General features: G+C 46.5%; 1 protein-coding gene across 3 annotated transcripts in view; it reads left to right on the top strand.

The window, feature by feature from the left end:
• ADAM12 (ADAM metallopeptidase domain 12) overlaps nucleotides 1–26833 on the top strand; it is a 329491-nt gene that overhangs the window by 95887 nt on the left and 206771 nt on the right. The gene's annotated exons all lie outside the window — the stretch shown is intronic.

Below are 26833 nucleotides of genomic sequence, written 5' to 3'. Positions count from 1 at the left end.
TTCTTGGAGGTCAGTCAAGGGCCTCAATGCCAAACAGGCCATCACAAAGCTATAATGTAAGAGCTGAGAAGGACTAGTGTGAGACCCAATCTGGCCTAGGGAAGGAAGTTGTGTGACGAAGCATTTGAGCGACACACGAATCAGAGCGAGCCAGGTAAAGGACGGCAGAAGGTAGACGGTGCCCCGAGAAGGAGGAGCATGCGTGAAAGTCCTGCGAGAGGTGGAAGGAGCTTTGAGGTGTTTCAAACACTAAGAAAGTTGGTGTGCTAGTGTGCAGGAGGGTGATAGTAAGAGAAGTGGAAGCCAGCCCATGCAGGACCTCGTGCTCCATGAGGACCTAAGTATTTTCTCACTGGGACAATGGTATCCCATGGGAGCAGGACCTGTAAGCAGGGCAATGACAGGATAAAATTCAGTTTTTAAAATAGCATTCTGGCTACATATGAAGACAAGATTGGGGCAGCAAAAAGTGGGTGGGATAAGAGGCTCTTTATCACTGGTGCATAGGGAAGCACTAGTAATGGCTCTGTGAATCCACAGAAAGGAACAGATGAGAGATGTTCAGGGGGAAGAATGGGTAGAAGTTGACGAGTGGTTGGAATGTGTGGGATAATGGAAAGGATAATTCTTATCCATAAAATGCTAGAAAATTGATGATCTTTGATTAAAACAGAGAATCCTAACCAAGGACCTAGAACGTGCTCTTTGAGCAATGGTTGGTGACACCAAGAGGCAGATCATAGTGGGCATAGTTCTCAGAGCCTTGCCAGAGGGTCAACTTTTGGACCTAATAGAATTGACTCAGGAAGTGCCCTGTAGAAGGTTATTGTGTGGAAAGAGGCATGACATTTCTTTGGGATCTGCGGATGTTTGTGGCCTAAGTATAGCAGTAGCTGGGGGCTATGAGCCGAAGAGCAGAAGCCTATGGCGGGATTGGACATCTTGAGGTCCTGGCCATGGCCCTGAGAATATCTAGATAGCTGTCACAACCCAAGGCAATGCCAGTGTTTCATGTGGTATCTGGGTGGCAACACTGTAGGATGAGACTGTGGCCTCCAGGCTTGCCCTAGGCCTTATTCCATGCCCTTCCTGTAGTCTGTCTCCATGTGGTGAGCGCTCCGTGTGTCAGGAGTACAAACAGAAACTCCTGTCCTCCTTCAAGTCTGGTGCAGTATTTCAGGACCACTGGCACCAGGATCACCTGAAGAGCTTATCCAAAGGCAGATACCTAGCCCCATGTCTCTCTGTTGAACCAAATCCCCAGTTATAGCGCCTGAGGATTGTATTTTTGACACATTCCACAAGAAGTTATATCCATAAGTGGCCCCACGAAGCTGTTTACATAAATTTAAATAAAATTAAAACTTTAGTTACTTCATTACACTTGCCATAGTTTACATGCTTCTTGCCACGGATGGCTGTAAACACTTCCATCATGGCAGAAAGTGCTGAGTGGTGCTGGGACTGGCTGGGAAATGCCACCCACCGGATCCTTCTAGTCCAGGGTTTCTGCCTTAGCTGATGCATTCCCTGTGGGAATGGCCTTTCCTGCAGGAAGTGACCACACCTTTTCAGGTTGTCTGATTTCTACACCAGGGTCAACTCTGACCCCTTCTTTAGGACATGGGGTTGTATCAGCGAGGTCACCTCTGCACTTTGATGAGGTAGGGAAGGACAGTTGAGAATTTTCTGAATGTGACTATAGAATGGGACTGTTGATGGACTTCAGCCGTCTTCTAACTAGACCAAATCCCTTCTGAATTCAGTTATAGTCTCTTAACATTTAAGTTCTTTCTAATTGGGCTTAAATTTTGTTTGCTGAAGAGAACTGCATTCCCTTGAGCTTTCTCCTCATTTCAGTCTTTGAAGTTTATGCAGGCATTGGAAAAGGTCAGAATGCCATTTTTAGAGTTTTTGTTCCCCAACCTGACTTAACTTTAAAGTGCCTTAACTCGTTAAGATCAGCCTTTCCATAACGGTGCCTCTCTGCATTCCAGTTGGAGAGTATGGTGTCCTTGAATTGACTGCTTTAAAGTTTAAAGGGTTTGACAGGATCTTTGATATGGAAGTGGATTTCCAAGTCCAATTACATCACCTCCCATCCTTCATTTGGGTTTATGGTTTTCTGATGAAAATCCTGCACATCCTCAGTGCTCCTCCTCAGAACAATGCATCATAAATGGATAAGGGTGGTTGTCCTGGCTATGTGTGGGTGGTCTCTGGTGCCTGGGGAGCAAGTCGATGTTGTCATTGTGCTTGTCATCTGACCACCCCTTCCTTGTGGTGTGGCTGCCATGGCGACACACAGAGGCTGGTGTTGCGTAGGACAAGTCCCTTCCTTTTCCAGTCGTCTCATCCTCAACAGAAAGGCCATAGCGTTTCTGTTTGTGGGACGCTATGACTCTTCCTTGATCCGGTAAGATGTAAGACTAATTCTCCAGAAAGCTTGGAACACTTTTTGACGGTTAGATTACTTGCATCTGGGTAAAAACACAGCCCCCACATTACATTTGATTACAGGTACGTCTTTTTTAATGGTCTCTCCTTTTAAATTCTGCCTTCTAAATCTTGCAATCCCTGTGGATGAAACCAGGTCGCTGCCCAGTAGAATTTTGGTGGATTGCTTCCCTACCATGTCACTAGCCCATTCCTCTGGCCCCTGTGTTTTCTATTAACCAGTAATTAGAGCTACAGCCTTGAGCAGATTCTGGTTCTGGTTTCTTGGTAGGACTACATTGCGGTGATGCTGTGTCCTCTTGTACACACTGGGAGTTTTATGATGTGGGACTGAGCACTGGGTTTAAGAATCATCCTGAGGCTTCTGTCAGAAAACCCCATGTGAGACTTTACCTGCCAGGGTCAGTGGCCATAACAATGGATGTGTAGATCAGTTCTTTCTTTAGGTCTTGCAAAGTGGTGATATTCTAACTCTATTGTCCCTTCTTCATTGGTTAGATGGAATGCTTCTGCAGAGAAGAACTTTCTCTCATCGACTGTTGGTTACCCTGAAGTTTGAGAAAAAGACAGGAACACCTGTAATCATTGCTCTGCCATTGCTCATTGGTTGCTACTGTGTTTCTCAAATTCAGCACCACACACTTGGGACTTTACTCCATGGTCCCCTGTTGAGCACATGCATTCATGACAGACTCTACCGGGATGCAGAGGTGTGTCAGAGCCTGTCTCTGAGGTGCTGCTAGAGTGCAGGATATAAGCCTGACTCTGAAGTCTCTCTACAGAGACCCTAATTTTCTTGTTCTTTTAAAAACACACATGTCTCTTCATGGAAGCGGATACTCAGGGGTCAGAACAGGAGGGCAGGAATGGGCCCTAGCCTTGCTGGTATGAAAACCAGGGCTCTGAATTGGAGTCCAGACATCACCTGTCCCTCAAAGACTATCTTCATGTCAATGACAATGGCAAGTTAAGGCAAGTGTTTTAGTGAGACTAAAAGAAACTGGCAGCAAATTCTTCAAAGACCCACAGCCCAAAAGGACGCCAAGGCCAGCCGTCCTCATGCAAGTACACCTGACAAAAATAGAAGAAAGGCATTTATCTAAAAATGTTATGAAATAGTCACTTCTTTTAGTGCTGGTGGATTTCACTGTGGATTGAAGTGGGCTTAGCATAAGCGGAGAACAGAATTTCTTTATTTTTTAAGATTTTCTTCCTTATGAAAAACAGGTGGGCAGATAGACGATGCTGTGAGAGCAAGCCCCGCAGCAGGAGGGTTATTATGGGAGACGACATACTTATGCAGAGTTATTTTTTTTTTAAGATTTTTTAATTTATTTATTTGACAGAGAGAAATCACAAGTAGTCGGAGAGGCAGGCAGAGAGAGAGAGAGGGAAGCAGGCTCCCTGCTGAGCAGAGAGCCCGATGTGGGACTCGATCCCAGGACCCTGAGATCATGACCTGAGCCGAAGGCAGCGGCTTAACCCACTGAGCCACCCAGGCGCCCCTGCAGAGTTATTTTCACCGCACTTCTGAGACTACCTCTTCAATCTTAACTGGCCCAGAGGGTTTTGTTGATCCGTTTCCTGGTTTTCTTTAAAAATCTGACAGACTCTAGGGGAGAGTCCCTCTATGCTGTTAGTGACCAAGCCAACACCCAGTGACAAATCTCAGTGCCACAACAGCTCCCTAAGGAGTTGTGGGTATGGCTGTATAGTGCTTCTTACAAAGCAATGAATTATTAACATTTTTAGTAAAGTCATGGTGGTATTATGTATTCATATTGATAAAATACATATACTAGGAGGTTGGTTAAGTAGAAATATGTATATATATAAAATTTCACATATATATGAAAAAATGACATTAAAAACTTACTAAAATTACTATCCCTACAATTTAATAAATATATTTAAAATACACTTAAATTTTCGGTCAAATTTATTATCATACCAAATACCATCATGCTTATGACTTGATTACATCACTTCTTATGCTCCATAAATACTTCTTCATTTAAAAGTCTGTATTTTCGCATTGGACCATCACTTACCTGCACTGGCATTACACAAATCTCTTTTTTGTTTAGAAAGTTATTTATTCAAAATTGATGCTTTTTCCAAAATAACTTTTGAGTGTAGAACCTACATGTAATATTGATGGCAGGTGGCCATATATTAGAAATTCGTTAATTGGTTTGTTCTCTATCATATCCCAGAAATGATTCAAGTTTGTGAAAAAAGACACACAAATTAATGGTTTTCCTCCAGATCTGTAGAATGTCCCCACCACAAACCAACTAAAGCATCTATATTTTGTTCTGTTTTCAGAGCTAACCCATATTGATCAAGTCCTGAGATGACCACTTAGGGAAGTATGATGTGCGCTGGTCACTGCTCTTTAGTTTAGTTTAGTTTAGGGGTTTAGTTTAGGGGTGAAGCATTGAATCAAGATGGAAACATGAAATTTCTGGTATTTGTAACCTTGCGACTTTCAGCAAATTAATTAACCAGATCTCTAGTTCTGATTTTCTCAATTGTAATCTAAAAATGAATGAAGGGGATAAAGACGTACAGACTTCCAGTTGTAAACTAAAGAAGTCACAGGGATAAAAAATACAGTGTAGGGAATATAGTTGATGCTACTATATTATTTTTATTGTGGCAGACATTTCACAATGTATATGCTTGTTCAGTCACTGTGCTATACACTTGAAATAAATTTAATATACAGCGACTACACTTCAATTAATACATTTAAAAACAAGATATTTCCCAAATTAAAAAAAAAAAGAAAACAATGGCTTATCAAGTTAGGAACTGGGTTGGGTGGTTGTCAAGGGGCACACTTCCCCTCTAAGATGTATGGCCTCTGTAATTTCCTGAATTAGAATACATTCTTACTTGTCCCAGAGGAATTCTTGAACTGGTCATACTGGGAGAAATTGTATGTACAATACTACATGAGGAATCACGTGTCGCATACTGTATTTAAGCATCGAAACCAATCAGGCAATTCCTGTGAGAACCAAGGGTTCCATTTAGCTGTATTTTAGTGAATGAGGAAGCCCTGAGTGAGTAACTCCTTCCATGTGGCTCTGACCTCTGCTCTCTGGAGACCCAAGAATTCTGTTCTGTTGGGAGATTTACATATGTGAGATTGTGTAAGGGAGATGTGTGTGCTCAGGGGAAGCTCATAGCCAACACAATAAAGAAAACATGGGATACCACTCGTGGGAGAGTCACGACAAGAAGCATCAGCTCTTGACCTGAGGCATAGGTGGCATTTGTTAGAAGTTGGAGAGCCTTGATGAATCCCCAATAGTTAATTTTTTCCTTTGCACCCCAAATTTCATAGCAGCCATGTCCACAATAGCCAAATTACAGAAAGAATGCAGATGTCTATCAACAGATAAATGGATAAAGAAGATATGGTATAGATACACACAATGAACTATTACTCAGCCATCAAAAAGAATGAAATCATGCCATTTGCAATGACATGGTTGGAACTAGAGGGGATGCTGCTGAGGGAAATAAGTCAGTCAGAGAAAACCAAATGCCCTATGATCTCACTCATATGTGGCCTTTAAGAAACAAAACAGAAGAACATAGGGGAAGGGAGAGAAAAACAAAATATGAAAACAGAGGGAGACAAACCATAAGAGATTAAGTTTGGGAAAGAAGCTAAGGCTTGCTGGAGGGGAGGAGGGCAGGAGAATGAGGTAATGGATGATGGGCATTAAGGAGGGCACGTGATGAAATGAGCGCTGGATGTAACGTGCAACTGATGAATCACTGAATTCTACCCTGGTAACTGATAATATAGTATATATTAACTAAATTGAATTCGAATAAAGAATTTTAAAAAGGGGCACCTGGGTGGCTCCGTGGGTTAAGCATCTGCCTTCGGTTCAGGTCATGATCAAGGGTCCTGGGATCAAGTACTATATTGGGCTCTCTGCTCAGCAGGTAGTCTGCTTCCCCCCCACCCTCGCCTGCCTCATTACCTACTTACAAGCTCTCTCTCTCTCTCTGTTAAATAAATAAACAAATAAAATCTTTTTAAAAAAGGAATTAAAAAGTTGGAGACCCTTCATGACACAATGATACACGTGATCATTGCCTTAATCCCCTTCAAGTCTTTGAATATAATTTTTAAAACAAACACGGTGACAGAAGCAAGGAACAAGGTGTCTCCAGGATGCTAGTTATGTTCTATTTCTTAGACCCAGTGATGGGTGCACCAGTGTTCATTTTTTCACATTCTTATGTACACGATAGGTCATAAAACTAAAACATCATCTTTTTCATGGCAAAACCTAACACAGTTTTTTTGTCCACAAAGAGCAATTGCTCTAATCCTTTTGAACCCAGTTGCATGTTTCCTTCTTTACCTCTGACCACCTTGGATAGAAATCCTGATTGATTTGCAGAGGATACTGTCATTGGAATGTGTTTAAGGAAAGTGAGCCCCTCTGGTTGCCAGTGAAAGGAGCTGAATAAATATTTCAATGAATCAACACCATTTTCTTTTAGAATCATTGTCATGGTATTCCTATAAGTGGAAATATCACAACTATTATATAAAGAATGGGATTTCTCAGAATATATTTGTCATTATATTTCTATATTGACATTAACACATAGAAATATACTTATATCTCCTAATGTATTATACAGTTACAGTATTACATAAATCTTAGTCATTATAGTACTCAATCGTTCATTTTTGTTAAGTGGAACTAGTAACCTATATGCTATGTTTAGAAAAGCCTGTTAGTTCAGGTCATATTTTCAATGACTTAGTAAAAAAAGTTGACAGCAGCATAAACTTGATTTATGCCCTGAAAATCATCTACAGGTTTTGATTTAAACACAGAAAGTAGGGCTCCTTAGAAGGTAACGTTTGAATGTCGATCCCTTCAAAATTTTCAAAGTGGAGCATTAAAAACACCCGATTAATAAAAAGGATCGCCAACCCTGCTTGTTCATTCATGATCCTTTTTATTCACAAAGAGCTTTTAATCTGAGTTATTTTTTGTCATTTTTATTTTTTGTATTTTGATATTAAGGTACTTGATTTCCATGTCATGGATCTGCTCTTTCGTTCATGTTTGCTCATCCGTGCGTCCGCTCTACAGACTGCGTTTCAGACTCTGTGCGGGTGGTAGCAGGTGGAGAGAAGTCCTGTGGGGTCCCTGTTCTTCGCAAGGCTTAAACCAGCCCCATTTTCCAGAATAGCAAAGGACAGGCTTGTCTGAACTGATTTAAAACAAATACTCACGAAGGGGTATTGGTAAGATTTCTGATTAATGTATAGGGAAAGTTAGGTTAATGACACACTTTTCTTCCACTTTCCATCTTTGCCCTACCTTCTTCTCCAAATTTATTTTTTGCCTTTTTTCTAAGTACAATCTAATTGCTTTAAGCTCACAAATACATTTGTGTATATCTGTACATATGCACGTGTGTATATATCTCTGTAAATGAAACACACATCACATGTTACACAATTATCTGTTTCCCAGCGCGATCTGTGGATGGTCTGCTTCTGCCTTTGAGGTGGACTGACTGAGGCAAACATCGGCCCCACCACAGCTCTGCCATAGGGACTCAGTCCATCTTAAGACTGATGGTCCCCGCTGTTGAATGACAGCTCTTCCCATGGGGACTGTGGCCGTCATCACTAACCCTCTGTCAGCTTTCCATGTCACCGCCCCAGACCCCCCATCCTCCTGCCTGACAGGTTATCCAAACAATTAACCAGTGTTTGGGAAAGGGTAGGATTGTATCAATCTCTACGTGTTTCTGAATGGGTGATCCGCTGGCCTTTAAAGATTTTTTTTTTTTTTTTGCTTCCAATTTTTATTTTTACCCTTTTCCCCAGTAGTCCAATTTTTCTAAATGAGAAGCAGATGAAAAGCGGGCCTGTTAGTTCTTCCAATCTCCTGTCTTCAGATGAAGTGTTCTTGGTTCCCATATAGAATTTTTAAGTGTTTGGGGCTCTCCCAGCAGCTCTCCCTTTGGACTCTGCTGTAAACACTGACTGTGTTTGATTTATGAGAATCCCAGACAGGAGCAGAGATCAGCTTTTCAAATGCAGATCCGCATCCAGGTTTGCCTGTAAGGCCAGAGGACAGCGCTGGCTGCTGGCCATCGGTCCCGCCTTCTCAGGACAGACCTGGAGAGCGGCGTGTAGAGCGGCGTGTGTGTGGCAGACACCCCAGTGTCACCTGGTCACCTGGGCCGGTGGCTGGCCTCCAAGGCAGGGCCATCACCTCCGGGAAGGCGTCCGGGAATTGTACAACCAGAAGTTATCCAGAGGCCTGAATCGCAAGGACCAAACTCACTGCTGACGGACAGCGAATCCGGAATTTACTGGAAGGTTAGAGGGGAGGTCCCGCAGTCCCTGTGCTTTGTGCCGTGCTAGTCCAACACTGAATTTCTCCGCGCCTCAGCCCCCTCATCCATAAAATGGGGATAATAACTCCTAGAATGGAGCGGATGGAATCTTTCCCTGTGCTGGGCCGGCAACAATGCTCAGAGCATGAGCTTTACTCAGCGCAGGGACGAAGGACACGCGAACAAATCCTGCCCACAGCAGGCCCCGTTCTATGGAACAGGAACTTGGTGGCCTCCATAATCCATGTTTTTCTCTACATAGCTGTGTTAGATGAACCCCCTTACTCCTTGTCTGTTTCACTGACATCCCACTTCTGCCATCCATGGGGAGAAGCCCTTTCTGGTCCTAGCTCTTCCCTGGGCCACAGTCGTCATGCCCATTGGGCCCCTGCTGGCCCGGGATTTCAGCCAAGCCTCTGAGGTCTCCAGCCTCACCTTCCATTCCAGACCCCGGAGTTAGCGTGTTGTGTAAGGGGACTGCAGTGTCCACCAAAATGCCTGTTTTTCATGGACACGACTGGTTTAACCTACAGAGTTAATGTCTGTTTCCTTTAGTTCTGTGTTCTTACAGGACCCTTCATGGTGGCGGGTCCCCACTTCTACCACCATGAGTGGGCTGGCTCTGTTAACTCTCGGTTATCTTTAAGAAAAAAAAAATCAGTATTAGGTGTTTAGCCCACCAAATGTACTATGAGGGTTTTGAAAACTTTTCTACAGGTAGATGTTAGCTAACTGGGTCACTTGTACTGACTTAGTCCTCAGAAGGTGACTTTATTCCCATAGAGGCTGAGGGAGACCCCCCTCCCCCGCCAGTGTAGGCAGTGCCCAGAGAGTACTCAGAGCCATTGCAATGGAGAACAGAAGAAACCAGAATGTCACACGTACATGTAAAAGACAAATGTTAGAATTGCATTTTCCCATAGTGGAACATTTAGCTATTTCAGACCAGACCATGTGTCTGAGAACGTTTAAGGGAACAACCACCAAAAAATATGAGTGACTTGCCACTTTTGTTATTAAGGAAAGTGTGCGATACCTCTTTCAATAAACAAACTGTACAAAACTCATGAACACCAGGGTTTTTGGAGACAGTAGCCACAGCTTATTTTATAAACTTATTGTTTGACTCTACAGAGCTTGTTTTGTCCTCTTCGGTCTTCTGTGAGCTTTTTTAACAAAGTATTTCTCTTCTGTGTCCCATTTGCTCAGATACCCAAGAAGGCTATTTGTTTTACTAGATAAACTGGAAGCATCAGGCAGGATGTGATCATCTTGATGAAGGCCAGGCTGTGCTGTGTGAATTTAGGAATTAACCTCCGGAAGCCTTGGCTTGGTGTCGGCAAAATGGGGATCATTGAGACTATCCTGTTGTTTTTAGAATTAAATCAATAAGCCATGAATAGGGTTAGTGTAGAGCTTGAGGCATAATAAACATCCCTTAAACGCTAGCGGGTGCTGCTGCTAGTCATTCAGTATCTTTGACCTGCTACCGTACTGTAAGCACGGAGCAAGCCCTGGGGTCCAGTGTGGGATGGAGAAGGCTTTGTGCCCCCCGAAAGCTTGCAGTCTAATGAGGCAGTGAGATGACCAAGAGAAGAGGCTACAAACAATGCATTCTGTGGTTATAAGCATTGGACACATCTAAGAGAGTGTGATCGAGAGGAAGGCTTGAGTGTGTCTCTGCCAGGTCACCTGTGGGAGGAGCCACGTGCAGGGCGGGAAGGCTTCAGGGAGCAGCAGGAGGCTCACAGGGACAGCGGGGCAGAAGCCATTGGCAGAGGGCCGGACAGAGGTTTGGAGGTTGACCTCGCCCACTGAGCACCCACAAAGAGCGCAGCCACCAAGCCTTGGATGGGTTTGGGGCTCCGTCCTGCACACCATGGGAAACGAGAGGGTGAAATCTGCGTCTTAAAAAAATGACACCCTGATCACTGCACAGTGAGTGATGTGGGGGACGTCAAGAGCAGGCTTCAGAGGCTCCAAGGGACATGACCGAGGCTCACATGCGAGCCCGTGGCGCTCAGTGTGGAGACCGTGACCGCTGAGGTCGAGTTTGAGAAGTGGTTATAGGGGACAGTTGTGGAATTCTGAACTATTCAGATGCAGGTGAAGACACCGAGCCTGGAAAATGGTGAAGTGACTCAGAAAATCTCCCAGCAAGGACAAAGATTTCAAGTAAGTGTGTTGTGAGACGTGAGAATGGGAAAAAGGAATATTAATAAAGGAGCTAATGCAGTACATCTTAAGTATGTAACCAAACTAACAAATGCTGCAAGTGGACAGTTGACTCTTGCCACAATGTGTGCAGGTATCTATATAAATTGTATATAAGTAGATACATGATCAGAGAACCTTCTGGTATCTCTCCATTGTGACAACTGAGAAGCTGTTTTCTCTTCGGGAGTGCCTTTATCTTGGGCAAATATGACTGATGCCTCATTTCCTAGCTGTCGCAGGCACAGTACTCAAAAGGACATTTTCCTTTGCCCAGGAATCCGTGACTTCTAATCCCTGCTTATAAACGTCCAGCATCATTTGCTCAGCTGAGTCTTTCCTGAATCCTTGGAAGTACTGATTCATTTTTATTCTAACCTCTGCATTTATATATTTTTAGCTTCGTTCTCGCCTCTATAAAATGAGGACAGTTCTATTTCCCTGCCCATCTCCACAGCTGATGGATGAAAGTTATTTTGTGAAGCAGTTCTAGTGTTTTATAAGAGATGTAATTCCTAATGACAGGCCATATTTCCCCATTTTTCTTTTATTATTGTGCATAGAGTTTTATTTAAAGAGTCAGTAAAATATTTTTTAGTGCAGCATTGAAGTACGTTATCACCTCTCCATGCCTGAGAAATTTGGAGAAAGTAACAGTTTCTCGCGTACCTAAAGAAGCCTTCCTTGCTTCTAAATTTATTTGGGTCAGAAAGAGCTGCTTTGTTAACATCAGTGCAGCTTCTGCTTCCTCTCAGCAGGGAAAAGGCCATCTTTATTCACGTGGCCCCTCTTGATCCCAGAGCTTTGGCTGATGGAGATGTTCTGGGGTTTCTTACTCAGGAGGTTTTGGGGGAAGACTGGAGTGGGCACAACTGGCGTCCCAGCTTGAGGACAATGTTGTCGCACGTCTGTCCTTGCTGGTCTGTCTGAAGGTTGACCGTTGTGGGCCGTTGCATTTTGCAGGCATGTTGTAGTTTAGGCGGCTGCTCTCGAGGACAGGAGAAGCCCTTCTGGGAGCACTTGTGCAGGACGTGGAATGTTGGGGGAAGAAGGGGCAGCGTGGGAGCTGTAGACATGGGACAGGGACACACAAGCAGGTTGGGGAGTATGGGGCAGCCAGCGTGCAGCTGCCAAGAGCAGGTGAGCGAGCGCTCTGCAAAATGTGGAAAGTACAAAGCCACAGAAGTCCCTTTGTGGTCATGATTGTCATGCCCACCTCAAAGCCATGGGAACAGGACTTGTTAGGAATAAATACACTGAAATGGTACTTTAGATCTGGCCTTTGCCGTGCTGATATTAATAAGAGATTTCTGGATAGATCCTGCCTGCCCATCCCCTGTGGCTCCTACTTAACCTCATCTCTGCCAGCCCTCTGGGACTCAAGGGGACACTTGCTTTGGTTACTTTTACTTGGTATGACCTCTGCTACTCTGAACTGGGCTATTATCCAGACAAATGAAGTAAACTTCTAGATTTGGAGAGCATCCGAAGTGGAAAGAGAATGGACTACAAGCTCCTGGAGGGGCAGGTGCTGCTCTGGCCTCTGGCGGAAGCCCCGCCCATGGAAAAGAGCCGCACACACAGTGGGCACTCATGGTGTGCGCAGTGAATGAAGGTACCTCAAGGGTCATCTTGTCCAAGTGACCCATTTTGCAGATGCAGATGCCAAGAGCGGAGAGGCACATGCCCAGGTTCACCTAGGTCACTAGAAGCTAGAGTTGGAATTGAAGCAAAGCTCTAGGTGACAAACCCAGAGCTGGTGTTGCTTCCTAGTTCACTGAACATGCCATTGACTGTGACAGGGTCATGTGACTCTGTGCTTAATGCCTATCCCTTCGTTCATTCAGACAATATGATTTTTGTATGCCAGACCAGTGGTTGTCCATCGTGGTGGCCCATTAGAATCACCTAGAGAGGTTTAAAAACAGAAACAAGAGTCCCTAGGTCAGCTGATAGGATTTCTCTCTATCTGTGCATCGTTGTTTTGGTTCAGTGTCCCAGGTGAGCTGATGAGGCGGCAGGGCTGAGAGCCACTGGGGAGGGCCAGGCTGGTGTAAGCAGACAGCCTCCAGGAGATACTGACTGCAAAGGGGCTGCTCTTGGGCCAGGTGCTAAGTGCCTGGTAGAGCTTGCCAGTGCCCACCTCAAAGCCATGGGCCCTGCTCCCCTTCCATGCTCTGGACTCAGGAGGCCCTTAAAGCATTCCACACTATGTGGGTTTGGCTCCTGGTAGAGGTGTCCAAGACAATGCCACCATGCCCAGGCTCATGTACTCCTAGACATCTGTTGGCTGTGTGCAGACCTCTCTTTGAGCTTCAGGTTGGGTGGTTAGCAGGACATTGAGGGCTGGTGGGCCCACGTGAGTAAGGAAACAGAGAAGGCTTGGGACCTACCTCACTCATGTGTAAAGCTTCTCTCACCACCCCTGGACAAGCCCAGGCTGTGCAGGAACCATGGCTGTGCACGGCTTATCCCACCCCATATGGTGCCTTCACCCAGGAGCCCCTCCGCAAGGACGACCTGGATGATTGTGAAGTCTCTCACCATCCTTCCCCCAAAGATGTTCTAATGGAATGTGAGTCCAAAGGCTGTCAGAGGACCCAGAGTTCTCTCCTGAGGGTGGGCTGTCCCCTACTTATCCAGTCTACCCTGTGACAATAAGCAGGTGTAGCCTTCTAGTCTTCCAGTGGGTTCATTTGTGGACAGCACATTAGCCGGTTTCCTTAATACGAGGAGTTGGCTGGTTTATGATTATTCCTCCGTGGGCTGGTCTCGCTTGTAGCATAGCCTCCCCCTGGAGTACACGGGAATGATAAGCTAGAATAAATCATGCTGAAAGGAACGAGCCCCCATCGTGAGTCATTAGGACAGATGACACACTGGCAAGCAGATGAAAACCCTTTGATGAAGACCAGTTGTAATAGCATGAGTAACACCACAGAAATGCATCGTGGTGACTTGAAAGTTTAATGTATGCATTCCCCCCTTTCTCTGGCTCTCTCTTTCTCTCTCTCTTTTTATTTGTAAGAAATTTTTATAGTAAATGTCAAGAGTGGTAGAACAACATTCCCAGTGCTTGGACCCTGGGGAGAGGGGTTCAGGGAAGGACAGACTTGAAGCGATACGTTTAATCACGGACTGTTAGATGTCGTTTGGCAGAGGACTTCTGGAATAGCATTGGAAACAAGAGTCAGTCCTAGCGAGGCATGTTCTGTGCTGAGAAAATAGCCCTAACCGAGTATCCACTCTGGACTTAACCATCTAGAAATACCCCAAAGAAGGGATTGTGGAGTCACAAACGTCACCTCCGCCCAGCTGTACAAGCTGTAAGAAGCAGTAAGCCCAGTGGCCAAGGCATCAGCTCTGATACCGGCAGGCTGGTCTGTGTCCACCCTCAGCCACTTCTCAGCCACGTGGCCTGGGCAAGCTCCCTAACGTCTTCAGCTGGCTTCCTGCTCTAAAGAGAGACTCAGGATCCCAGCACACACTCCGTTGACGGGCTTGACTGCAGGAAACAGAGCAGCCCTTGCCCACTTTAGAAGGGGATCTACAGGAAGGCTGTGGAGTAGCTGACAGAAGAAAGGATGAAGACCCAGGTCTCAGACAGGTGGGGACAGGGCCCCTCAGGTCCTGCTGGGAGAACCAGTGGACAGCTCGTCAGGGTCTGATAAGGACAGTCCTTTCGTCCTCCTGTCAGGTGAAATTCTAGAGAGATGGCCCCTTAAAGCATATCCCCACCTCTTGGCTGGAGGAAAACAAGGCACTTCCTTTGGCCAGTGAGGGAGACAGAGTTTCTATTACCAGAAGGGAAGGCAAAAATGTCTTAGGGATTAACTGACATCAGCAATGTAAAGTTCTTGGCACCATGCCTGCCACATTTTCAGAGCTGGAAAATCAGATGTGTATTAATTATAAATTGGGGTGATTGATGGCAGATCAATACTACCAGCTACTCCAAGTAAAAAGCTAATGATGTGTGCACAGGAATGAGGACAGTTAAGACGGGAATTCTGAGTAGGGTCGGTGTGTTGCATCAATGTCACCATCCTGGTTGTGATGTTGTTGTACTAGAGTTTTGCAAAAATGTTACCACTGGGAAAATTGGGCATACTGTACAGAAAATCTCTCTGTGTTAGTTTTTGATAACTGCTTGTAATTCTACAATGATTTCAATAAAAATTTCAGGAAGAGGAAGAAGAAGGAGAAGGAGAAAGCTAATCACTTCAAACTCCCAAGAAGTTTTTTATCCCTGTTGGAGTTTATTCTTCCAATTCCCCATGCACACACCACCTCCATCCACAAAAAAAAAAAAAAAAAAGAAAGAAAAAGAAAAAAAAAAGAAAAGAAAAACAAAACTACAAAAAACAAAACCAAAGCAAAACAAAAAACGGTTTAAATGTAAGAGTCTTGACAGATTAAAAATTATTTTTAAGCATTTGAGTAAAACATATGATACAATGAAAGTGCAAGGCCAGGGCAGAACATACCCTTTCTAAAAATACTGGCTGTACATTTGATAAACTCACACACACACACAGAGCCCTCCCAATAAACATGTGAACAAAATGTCAGCCTGGGTTGTCCCCATTGGTTTATCTTAGGGCTGTTTGTTCTCAAATCTTGTCTCCTAAATGTTAGTTTATTTAAGTAAAGGTGGGCCCCTTCGATTACAGTGGGTGCCAGCTCATGAGGACTGGTCATTAGGCCTCTTGACTCATTGAATCCCCATTTACACATTCTGGAAATATGCTGCATGAAGGAATGTTGGCCGGAAACTTTGAAGAGCCCCTTGGTCCATGTGCTTGTCTTCCTGCTTGCTGTGGTCATCCTGGAATGGGTTGGAGCCCTTACCCTTATTACAGTGGAATCTGGCCATGCACCACTCTCTTGCTCATTCATTCTTTCTCTTTCTGGTTCTTCCAGCCGACATTTGTCAGTGATTTACTGTGCATGAGTCCCTGTGCTAAGCAGAATGGACACCAAGACCCAAGTCCCAACTTGAAGAAATATACAGCATGATATAGGACCATGATAAATGGCCCAGCGTCACCAGTCAAGGCAGATGGTCTCTATGTCCTGGGCATATAACAAAGTGCTAGATGAGTTCAGGAGGAGAAAAGCTAATGAGGCCATGGAAACATTTAGAGTTCCTGCAGTTTAAATTATGTTGTGGGCAAAGGCTACATACAGATAATGGTTTTCCAAAGCACCTCTACAGAGTCGTAAGCTCTCTGTGTCCCCTTGCAGACAAACACACCATGCCCCCACCCCCCAGCCACCATGAACCCCCACTCAGAGCACCTTCTTTGTAGTTTAAAGGTGGTGGAGACCAGAGTGTTTGCGTTCGACTCTACTAACCATCAGATGTAGCCAGGTTTTAGGAGAGGAAATTGATTATAGAATAAAAAAGGTCTCCCAGAGCTAACCGGAAAGAGAGGAGGTAAGGACCACACTCAGGAGCTGTGTGGCCTCAGGCAGACTATTGAACTGCTCTGTGTCTCAGGTTCCTTAAACTGTAAATGAGTGAGAGTTCATTGGACTCAGTGGGTGGTTCTGCGAATAAACTAGGTGGACACTTGAGAATCACTTATGGAAAGACCTAGCTTGTGAAACAGACTCAGGAACAGTCCCAAACACTGAAAAGTCTTTACCTGTTGGTGAACCAGTCAGAGGACACAGGTGTCTGCCAATTGGCCACGGACAAGCAGCAATGGACCAGCGAGTGGAAGATAGGAAGGACAGGTGGGGAAGCCAAGGGAAGCATCCAGGAGAGCCTAGTGGTGACACAGTGGCATGTGTGTGTCCTAGGTGGGAGTGGCAAGCACAAGGAAGGACAGAAAAGATCATTCACGATGCACCAGGCTCTGTGTGCGTGCTCTCATGTGGGGAGCTTGGCTTGTTCCATTCATCTGCGTCCCAGTGCTGAGGTGAGCACCTGGCACATAGAACCAGGCCTTATTTTGAGAAGAATACATGAGTTATGGCCTTTGATTCTTTCCATAACCCGACAGCATGTAGTCTATGGTTGCCATCCTCATTTCGTGGATGACGATGTGAAGCTGGAAGAATGGGACTCGAACCCACAACAGATGCTCTCTCCTGCAGTCCTCCACCAGGGCCTGCTGCCCTCATGGCCCTCAGAGAACCTTCTGATTCTCAGGTCTTTGGTTTGGAGAGATTACCAACTTCCAAGAGCCTGTTGCTGAGCCATTGGACCACTGTGGGAGCTCAGGAAGCGGGCCTCATTTTTATTTTTTGGAATTTTAGTGAATGGCCCGACGGAAGAGGAGTTGAAATTCTGGCCACTGTGTGCTGACTGTATTATTTCTTTGTTGCCACCAGGCTGATTTGGGTGGTATTTTTAGAGTCACGTATTCATTATTTCTGGTTGATGTTTTTACAAGTACCAAAAACTAGATAAGAGCAAAGAATTCCTGCTTGATGACTTATTTTCAGCATCCAGCCTTGTCTTAAGTAATTCCCTCTCTTCTTGGGCTATGGAACGCCATCGGTTCCTTATGACTTGGGGCCAGGAAGCACATGAGTTTCTCAGGACTGATCCAGACGCCGTGATGGCCCATGCGTCGCTGACGACAGGCTCCCCCGCCTCCCGGTATCGCAGTGACAGGCAAGCGGGTGACGGCTTCCAAGTCCCTGCTGCTGCTGCAATCCGTGATTGGAATTTGGTTAGTGGGATTTTCCTCACTGCTGGTGTTGTCGACATTGTACTTGGGTGGAATCAAAGCTCTTTCGTCTAGGAGAAATGGCGAGAAGGGTTAATACAATATGCAAGCATTTTATGTGTCTTAAAACCATCTCCAAAGATGGGAATGCTTAGGGCAAGCATGCACTTGATTCTTCTTGAGCTTCCCGATGTTCTGACTCCCTACGCAGCACAGTGGCTTGAGATGGACAGTTTGAGGTTCAGCACTTCAGGGTTTTCTTAGGAACTGCGTTCAGATCTTTTAAAGGGTAATTGGAGTTGTTTTCCAAGGAGAAATGATCTTATACAATTTGGAAAGCCTTTTCACTGAAATATTAAGTGGCATTTCTTCTTTCCTGTAGAAAACCAAAAGCATAAATATGTATCTGCTGGGATGGCTGGATATCAGCAGAGTTTACCCAGGGTTGTCCGTGGGCATTTTCTTGAGGACAGAACTGTGAAATCTGGGATGTTTCCCAAGAGCTTCAAAATGAAGGGACGAGTTGAGCAATCACTCTCAACTTTAAATCAGCAGATCAGCAGCCTGCAGATGCCTTTCGGTCCTCCCACTTTCTAAGAAAGAGGGGTAACATTTTGTTCCCTGAGCCATTTTATTTTATTTTACTTTGTTTTGTTTTGTTTTTTTGCTTGTGACCGCCTCCAGAATTCCAGAATTTTGTGTCCCGGTTTATTGTCTTTTCCTTTACCATCTTTCTTAGGCCCTCCCCGTCCATTCCCTCCTTTCCGTCTCTAACACACTGTGATCTCTCCATTGTTAAAGAAGAGTCTATGTCCACCCTCCGTCAGTTCTTCCATCCGTCCACCCTGCCCCAGGCCGATTCTTCTCCTTGGTCGTGCAGGCACACGCACAGAACGGTGGCCCCTGCCGCCCGCCTCTTGCCCCTCCATCCATCCCTCCTCGCCTTCCTCTTCCGTGGACCCCCGAGGAAGGGCCACGTTCTTGTCGACTCTAGAACCTTTTTCCTCAGTCCACTTCCTCCTTGCCTTCTGGCCCTGTTGTGATCTTGTCCTCGAAGGACCCGCTTCTCTGGCTTCCGTGGCGATCCACACACCACTCGTGTTCTAACGGACACCACCGGCATCACTTTCCAAAACTTCTCCTGATCGCTTTACTCTCCCGAACCTCTCTGCGCCCTCAGCTGGAACTGTGCCTCCTCTTTGGCTCCTTACAACCTGGTCACAGTCTGTGCATTCCATGGAGTCTGTTCCTTGCTCTGCTTGTATTTATGGAGTGGGAGCTACTTGGGGTTTGACACATGGTTTCTTCTCTGAATCCCCAGCACGAGACCTGTAAATCAATAGATGCCAATAAATATGGATTGAGTGACATGTTAAATGACACTTGCAGGGCTGGGTCCCTGGGTCTTGGCTCACCAGGGCAGACATTCCACCATTCTTACGGCGATTCTCCAACTCACTGTCGGCTCAAGTTCTCCGGAAAACCCTGGGCCCATTCACACATGACTGCGTGTTCCTTGTGCCCGGTCTGCTCTCTGCCTCGGGAGCTCATCCTTCTCCCTCACCCTCTGTCCCCTCCTCTGTCCCACGCGTGCGACGGTGACCGTTCACCTGCAGCCGGTTCCCTGCGCGGGGAAGTCTGGAGCGTGTTCTCCAGCTGTCTTTCACCAAATTTGTCTTATCTCCCAGAATCGTGTGTAAGCGGAGCGCAGACAGAGGCCATGCTGGACAGCTTTGGACCCCGCCAAAGCCGGCTGCCTGGCACACACACAGCCGTACATCAAATACTTGATGAGTTGTTTAGATATCTCGTGCTTCGTTTCCAAGTACGCGAGACCATCAGAGCCACAGCGTAAATTCTGAACCCTTATGCTCTAACCCCAGAGCTGCCAAAACATGAGTAGGAGTCTGGAAATGACTAGAATTTGAGCAATAGAATCCTCTTGCCCCCAGCCTGATCCAGTTGGTGTACGGTGCCCTTCACGAGACTGTAGCCGAGCTGCAACCTCTTCTAAACTAGTTTGCTCTAGAATTTAAAAGAGCTCAGCTGTAGAGGACAGTCACGATACGGAGCCTTACATTATGCGTCAGCAGTGTCTGCACCAGGCTGGGCCGGCCAGAAGCCCTCTGAGCTCTGCAGAGCTGCCAGGGTCTGACGCCAGGACAGAAGATGTTAGAAGCCGCTTTCACTTGGCAGCTTCTCAGAAACGAGATTTTTGTCTAAAATGCAGAGTGTTTTTAAAACCAGCGTTCTTCTCTTCCTAAAACAGGTGTCTGTACAAAGACCACTTTTATTGCACCCCAAAAACAAGTCAGTAAAACTGTATTCACCCTGAAAGTAAGAAGCGCATCCCACCAATGTTTGCACTTGGCCTGAACAACCTCCCCCCACACGCAGACACAGAGAGCTGCTCCCCACTGGTCCCCATGGAGGGCGACCCTAGTCTCTGCCTCAGAAAGAACCAAGAGAGTTGCCTAGGATGAGGTACGAGCGGAGCTTAGTGCCATGCAGGGTTCACGGTGAGCGGTAGGTAGAGACGTGGCTGGGTGATGATGACACACTCAGGACTGCGATCTTCATTACCCCCCGTCGTCCTTCCGTGTCGCTTGAGCGTCTTAGAGCTGGGCCCAGGTCTGCTGCTGAGGATCTGTGCAGGGCGGCAGAGTCCGCGGGGCAGGAACCCCACGCCCGGGCTCTCCCGTGGTAGATGGTGGCCGGATGCTGCCTGCTCGCCCGCTGCCTGCTATGTCACGCGGTCGTGCTGGCCTGCTCCTGGGACATGATGCAGCTGTCACAGTGGCTCTGAGTGTGCAGATGGGATGAATGTCGAAGGGAAGAAGGAAAAGGTTGGAGTCATCTGCAGTCCCACACGGGTGGGTGAGTGCGGCCATGGCTTGGGCTCGCCCGTACGTCTCTGTGGGTCCTGGCCTTGGCTGGGTCACATCCGTTTTGGGGACAGCTTCAGTGAGGAAAGCAGAGGAATGTGCCCTTCTGTAAGAGCCTAACAGTCCACAGCACTTGGCACCGGGTGTCCAAACCAGGCATGTGAAGGAGTGCACAGGAGCGCCTCCCCAGCAAGTCTAGGGCCGAAGCGGGGACACGCTGTGTCCGCTCCATTCTTCCCGGACGTAAGCATCCCGAGGCACCTGGGACCCCGGAGCCGCTCCCCACTACACGGGTTTGCTGGGCGTGTTCTCGGAGGGCTTGCAGGGACCCACTGTGGACAGGGGCGGGGTCGGGGGGGAGCCCCTGCTGTGTTCCCACGGTCTCACCCTTGCCCCTCCCCCACACGATGCCAAGCTGCCTACATTGTCGTTCAGTCTACGTCACTTTCCCTTGATTTTGAAAGCCTTGGGTGGATTCCATCAAAAGTAAGCGAGCCTGCTGGGTGTTTACTGCTGACTGGGAAGTACAACTCTATCCCCTGCTTGTGGGAAAGCCTTCACACTGAAGGTCTGATTTTAGAAAATAGGTGAGTGGGGGTTTCTTCAAATGTCAAGGGTATTTTAAAGTATGTTTTTACAACTTGACAGAGTCTGGGGAGAAAAGAGGCTTCAAACTAGAGTGTAGGGAGCTGCTGCCAATCGAAAACGAATCACAAATGAAGATAAATCACCCCTGAGCATAGAATGTGGAACAATGGGAAAATATTATCAGAATTGTAAAAATGTGATTTGCATGCAACTTCTCAGAAACACAGCTTTGCAAACATAACTGAAGCAAACAGACGGACTCACATAATGGGGGGAAAATCAGTCTAAGATTCCAAACATGTATGTCAGGAGATGGCTATTGGATTTGAAAAAGAAAAAACACTGTTTTTCAAAGTCTACCCCACCAGCTTTTTCTTTGCTATGGGGGATTCCAAAGAGCGTTTATAAAATGCACTCCCTGCCAGGATGCTGTCGAGTGTATCAATAAGACTATTAAAAACACAGTTTTGTAGGTATCTGTTGCTTCTCTGCGTTCCCTGCGCACATTACCTCTACTCCTCGCAACAGTCCTACAAGCGCTCTGTCCCCATTCTAGAGACGGGGACACTCTTCACAGTGTTTACACAACTTGGCCCAGGCCACATACATAGCCAATGAGGGACAAAGTCAACGGCCATTCACTTTACTCTGCTCTAAAACATACCTGCGCCTCCTCAACTTCCCAGTGCCCCTCCAGGCAAGTGAGGGGCAGGAAGGGGCAACTTTGCCTTATGGCCTCAACCTGCCTGATAGACAGCAGCCCTGACCCCGGCCCGACCTCCGCGTTATACTTGTCGGGCCAAAGAGCTGTCAGGCGAGATAGAGATTCTGCAGGTCGGAGTAAAGTCACATGTTCTAAGAGATGGGGAAGAAACAATTGACCGAATGCCATTTTTTAAGAAGTCAGTTTCATTTCCTAGTTATGATTTTTTAATTGAGGCATAATTCATGTAACATAAAACTCAGCATTTTACAGTGTATAATTGCTGTGGTTTTTAGTAGATCCACAGTGTCATGCAGCCATGGCCACTGTGTAATTCCTGAACATTCCCATCATCCCCAGAAAGAGAGCCCATAACTAATAAAGTCACCGTCTGGTCGCCATGCTCCCTCTCCCTGACCCCCTGCCGAGCACTGATCCTTCTGTCTCTATGGATTTGCCTGTTCCAGACATTTCCTATAAAGGGAGTGATGTGTGGCCTTTCATGTCTGGCTTTGTTGCTTAGCGTCATGTTTTAGGGTTCATCCACATCACAGCGTTTGCAGACACCCTGTTCCTTTTTCTGGCTGCATACTATTCCACTGTATGGATATGCCACACTTCGCGTATGCTTTCATCAGCTTCTGAATGATTTTTTGATGCCACTTGAAATTTCATTCCAGGCTTAGGTGCACGTGCTTGTCCCTGTCAAATACAGGCCTGATGGCCGTCTGGCTAGGCACCCAGTGGCTTCTTGTCGCTCGAGAAGTAACACAGAAACTCCTGACCGAGACCTTCCTGGCCAGGGTGTCCCCCTGTCAGTCTGGCTCTCTCAGCGGTCTGGCTGTCTCGGTGCTCAAACAGGTTTCCTTTCCACCTCAGAGTCTTCATTAGTTCTGTCCTCTGCCTGGAGGGTTCTGCCTCCTCGTCCTGCCTGCCTGGCTGCCGCCTACTTGGCCTTCAAGCCTGAGCCCGAATGGAGAGAGAGCGCAACTTCTAGCCACCCCATTCTTTCCCCTAGTGCTCCCTTTCCTCCTGCTAACAGTGCATTTCTTACTTGTAACTGTTTGCTGTGTGGCCACGCACTTCATGCGGGGCTCCTCCACCTCCCTAATCACCACGGACAGGCTGCCTTGGGATTTGTGTTGCTGTGTCTCTGGGGCCTGTATGTGGTTTCAATGTCCACACGGTCCCCTTGCGTCAAGAGTAGTGTTACCCAGAGTGAGCTCCCCACACCAGCAGCAGCACCTGGGGACAAGTTGGAGATGCCAGTTCCTGGGCCCCGCCCAAGACTTCCTGAATCAGAAACCCCCAGCAGATGGGACTCGGGAGTCCAAGTCCTTACAGACTGCTGGTGCACACTAGGTGTGAAAAGCACCGATGTAGCAAATAGCCCCACATTTACTCTTTTTACCGCACATGGTTGAGCCCCGGGGACCCAACAAAGGAGATTCCTAGAGATGTCTGAGCATCACCGGCCTGAGGGCCACACCGCTTACTAAGTGCACTTGAATGAGGTTTTTTTTTTTTTTTTTTTTTTAAATATTTTATTTATTTATTTGACAGAGAGAAATCACAAGTAGGCAGAGAGGCAGGCAGAGAGAGAGAGAGGGAAGCAGGCTCTCTGCTGAGGAGAGAGCCCGATGCGGGACTCGATCCCAGGACTCTGAGATCATGACCTGAGCCGAAGGCAGCGGCTTAACCCACTGAGCCACCCAGGCGCCCCTTGAATGAGGTTTTACAAAGCGTGGGTGACTTGGCCATGTACCTTTCTTCAGCAAAGGAGGAGTCCTTAGAAATGCACACTCCAGGCATAGGCCTGAGTGGGAGGTAAGGAAAACATTCAGCCAGGTCTCTGTCCTTGGGATGTCCACTGGGCCACCAAGCATTGCGTGTGCCACTGGCAGTGTAGACACATGGCAGAGCAGGCCCAGCAAGGGAATCTGCGTGGACTCAGGGCAGGTGCTGTGGCAGGTGCTGCAGAGGTGTGCGGGCTCAGGAGCACAGGGGTAGGGACACTCGGCATAGCAGTGGACACCCAGTCACTGAGTGTAAAGTCCTGACTTGAAAACTGCTCAAAGAGGAGCCCCCCAGGGCTCCCACCATGATATGGACAGTATGTCACCTGTCCACCATGGGTGGAGATGCTTGCCTTTCTTTATAAAGGGACCAAATACAAAAATTTGTATTATACATATAGCTTCCTTTATTTTATTGTAGTTTTTCCAGCTTTATTGAGGATTGACCCCCCTCACACACCAAAATATATATATTCTGGTTATACAATGTGATGTTTTTAAAAAAAAAAAGTGTACAATATGATGACTTAATGCATGTGAACATTGTGAAATGATGACCACAAGGTAATGAACACACCCAGCAACGCTTCATTCTTAAACCTATGTTTGTTCAGTTTTATCGAGAAATGATTGACACACATCACTGTGTAAGTTTAAGGCACAGAGCGTGATGGCTTGTTTCCATCTCCTGTGAAATGATCACCAACAGGTTCAGCTGACTCCTTGTACAGATACATTAAAAGGAAAAGAATAAAGGCAGAAATTTTTCTCCTTGTGAGAAGAACGCTTCGGATTTGCTCTCTTAATGACGCCCCTATATGTCATCTGGCCGGGTTGGCCGTTGGCGTCCTACCGTTCGTGACATCCCGGGTACCCATTCCCATCAGAGGACCACGGACACAGGATCAAGTAGTTCCTGATGAGGGGAATAGCTCCCTGCAACCCCCAGGCTTTCTGAGACCTCGTACCGAGATTTGTAATCAAAAAGTTGTAGTCGTCACTGCATTAGTCCTCGGGTCCAGCAGGTGAGGAGTTCTGCTTGCTGCTTCTTAAGAGGGTCTCTTTCTCCTCATAGAGAGAATGCAGAGCTGAGTAAATATTGTATGCTTTACATTGGTTTCCAAAAAGAACATGTCACCCCTGCAGCTGTTTATTTTAGAAAGAGGGAGATCTGTTCCCTGTGAACCAAAGCTTTGAGCTAGCCATTTGTCTAGACATCCTCAGTGACTCAGAACACTGATGGTTAGAAGCCCAAGAAGTTGCTTTTTTTGCAAAAAAGCAACAAGGAAGAGGGCTGCTGACCTTGCAGGGGTGACGTTTCCAGCCGATTCGCTGTTAGGTCACATCTCCTAGAAAGGGTTGACTCCCCATAGGGCCCGTGATTACATCTGAGCTCCAATGGAAACAATGTGTTTTTTTTTTCCTGTGCACCTTTTACTTGAGCAGTTTTCATCCCCTACCTGTAGAACGGTATGTACATGCAATGCTCTTTCAATTAGTTCAGCCTCAAAAGTTAGTCTTTAACATGGACATTATTGCTGGAAACGGTTTTCCCTTCCTCCCACAAAAATTAATAAAATGTTGACACAGTTTTTACTTCTTAATTTTGGTTTATTTCAGCTCCCAGGGTGCCCACTTAGTCAATGTGATCAGACTCCTAGAACCGGAGGCCTAAATATTTTAGTCCCTGAAACCTTCTCTTTTATCTCTTTGTCATTGAATAATTCATTTGTCTGTATAGCCTCTGCAGCAGATCCTCTTTATAAAAGAAAGGGGGGAGGAGTGTAATAGAGCCGAATAAGTGGAATTTCAGGTTTGCCCTTGGAAACCAAGCTAAGATTTTGAGAGAGAAAATGAATTTCTGGTCCTTGTGTCTCTTTAGCAGGCACAGAACTATGGATTTCTTTCTTTCCTTGTTTTTAAATTTTTTTTTTTTATGAGCTATTGACTGGAGGTAATAATGACATAGATACTTAAGCATAATACCACATAAATTCCTATTCCAGAGATTAAATTCCGCCTTCTTGTGTTAATTTCTAGAAGGTTCTCCGTAGTTTTAGATTTATCACTTACAGTCTCAGGATATAACTTAAAATACCACGGTAGCAAGAGCTTGGGGGACCTCAGTTTACACAACACATGTACTCATCAGAGAGAATGAAATAATTCTTACAAATAAAAACCGTTTTAATGGCTTTTTAAAAGACATGTTTTGGATGGTTTCTGCATCGCCGGCGGCTGGCCTTTCAGATCAGCAAACAACCCGACAAAAATGCCTCTATTAGTGTTCTTATTAGAACTAAGAATAGGTTAGTGGGTTCCGTATCTCTCAGAGTCCAGAAAAGGAGGCATAACAGTTTTAAAGGCAATCTCCAAATTAAGGAGACCATGAGGGTACTTATTTAAAGGGCGCTGGGAAACGTGTTAATAAAGGCAGGCGCGAGTGGCGGAGGATGGTGAGGTCGGGAGGAACGTGCTGTCCCTAGATCTGCTTATACTTTCTCACACGCGGTGGGGTAAAGAGCCACCGGCTGGGGTCAGTTTCGTGCTGTTTCAGATTCTCTGCAGAGGAGGCAGCGCACTGTCCGCCCCAGGGAGGACACTCCCACCACCACCGCTGCTTCCAGGGGCCGGTCCCCTGGCCTGGGCAATGCCACACCCAGGGCTCTTGTCCATCTCCTGAGATCTCACCACTCCTGACCTTCCCTGGGCGCCTCCTTGCTGGTGCTCTTCCCTCTCCACACGCTTCCACCCGACACACAGCTGAGTCTCTAGCTCTGATTGCTCTGGAGTTCCAGATCCGTCTGGTAGTTTCTAGAGACCAGAATGTCCATGCCCAGCCATCCCAGAGCATCTCAGACTCAGGAAATCCCAAGCTAAGCTGTAGTCTTGCCCTCCTTCACGCCCGTTGTCTCTCGGGCTCCTCCGCATCTCGGGCTCCACGTCTCCACCCACCCAGCAGCCGGAGTCAGACCCTGGAGAGTCCCCGGAATTGCCTGTGCGCTGTCCCCGTGCACCAGGACCTCCTGATGCTGGCGTTAGTTCATCTCCTGATCCCCTTGATTTTCTCACCTCCATTACCACTGCCCCGGCCCACCTGCACGC

Source organism: Mustela nivalis (assembly GCF_964662115.1).
Source record: "Mustela nivalis genome assembly, chromosome: 2".
Taxonomy (NCBI): Eukaryota; Metazoa; Chordata; class Mammalia; order Carnivora; family Mustelidae; genus Mustela; species Mustela nivalis.
This window is presented reverse-complemented; position numbering and strand designations above follow the sequence as displayed.